The 1,607-nt window shown below is 36.3% G+C and overlaps 1 non-coding gene across 1 annotated transcript; it reads right to left on the reverse strand.

The window, feature by feature from the left end:
- Positions 1 to 1,248: 1,248 nt before the first annotated feature.
- Positions 1,249 to 1,355, reverse strand: LOC128287421 (small nucleolar RNA R71). The gene has a single exon (XR_008278121.1). It is a non-coding gene; the product is annotated as a small nucleolar RNA R71 (small nucleolar RNA).
- Positions 1,356 to 1,607: the final 252 nt, after the last annotated feature.

Genomic DNA, 1,607 nt, shown 5'->3' on the forward strand with positions numbered 1-1,607 from the left:
AAGATTTTGCCGGATTAGGGTGAAACCTAATAAGGGGATCCATAGATCGAGTTAATGCAACCCTAGAGTGTTTTTAGAGAAAAGTCTCGGTTATTCAATCTAGGAATTAGACGTTATTAGTCTTAAATAGGGATAATAACATAACTTAGGGATCTCTACGGAACAAGTTGAATGAATAAATCGTCCGATTCGGAACCAAAATAACAAGTACAGTCTAGGTGGATTTTTCTTTAGGTATTGTCTCAAGTCAATCGATTTTTCCAAAAGCAATTCTCCAATTCTTTTCTCTGTGTGTTCTTAGTTTAAATAATTAGTTAATTAAAACAAACCCTTTTATTCTTAGGCTAGATAATAAAAAAATAGCTATTACTAGTACTTTTGGTTCCCTTGGGTACGATATTCCGGGCTTGCCATTACTATACTATTATTCGATAGGTGCGCTTGCCTTTTCGTCGTGATAATAGTTAGTCTAAGTTTGATCTTCATTATAAATATTTATTACTTGTTACGGATCATGTGATCAAGTTTTTGGCACCGTTGCCGGGGAGCTGAAATATTAGGAACACTAAATTTTTATTACTTTAGCCATTTATTTTTTCTTGCAATTTTATTTTATTTTATTTTATTATTTATTAATTTACTTTTTCTCTCTTGGCAAGTTTTTTTTTATAGTTTATGACTAGAAGAAACCCATCAGGACCATTACTCTTTGACGAAGAAATCAATCGTACAATTCGTAAAAATCTAAGAGAAATAAGGCGTAGTTTACGCTACACGGAGAACGAGCTAGAAGACGATACTCAAACCCCAACCGAAGAGATGGCCAAAAATCCAGGCGATCAGCTGCCGCCTGCAATTGCAGCTAATCAAAATCCTGCTCCATGTACTATGTATGACTATGCTAAACCTTCTTTAACAGGAACTGAGTCTAGTATAGTTAGACCTACTATTGCTGCGAATAATTTCGAACTAAAACCTAACACAATTCAGATGATACAGTAGTTTGTTCAGTTTGATGGTTTGCAGGATGAGGATCCCAACACGCACTTGGAAAATTTTCTTGAATTTTGCGATACATTCAAAATCAATGGCGTTTCTGATGATGCTATTCGTCTTCGGTTATTTCCCTTTTCACTGAGAAACAAAGCTAAACAGTGGTTGAACTCATTACCATGAGGGTCTATCACTACTTGGGAACAAATGACTGAGAAATTTTTACTAAGATATTTTCCGCCAGGTAAAACGGCTAAATTGCGTAATGATATATCTTCTTTTGTGCAGATGGATTTAGAAACACTTTACGATGCATGGGAGAGATACAAGGACTTACTGAGAAGATGCCCTCACCATGGGTTACCACTTTGGGTACAAGTCCAAACGTTCTACAATGGTGTGAATCCCTCGACAAGACAAATGATTGACGCAGCTGCTGGTAGAACCATCAACAATAAAACACCGGAAGATGCCTATGAATTCATAAAGGAGATGTCACTGAACAACTATCAGTGGCAAGTTATGAGGACAAATCCAACGAAAACAGTCGGCGTCTATAACATCGATTCAGTCACCATGCTCTCTAATCAGGTAGAACTTCTCAATAAAAAGAT

The sequence above is a fragment of the Gossypium arboreum genome, chromosome 13 (genome assembly GCF_025698485.1).
Source record: "Gossypium arboreum isolate Shixiya-1 chromosome 13, ASM2569848v2, whole genome shotgun sequence".
NCBI lineage: Eukaryota > Viridiplantae > Streptophyta > Magnoliopsida > Malvales > Malvaceae > Gossypium > Gossypium arboreum.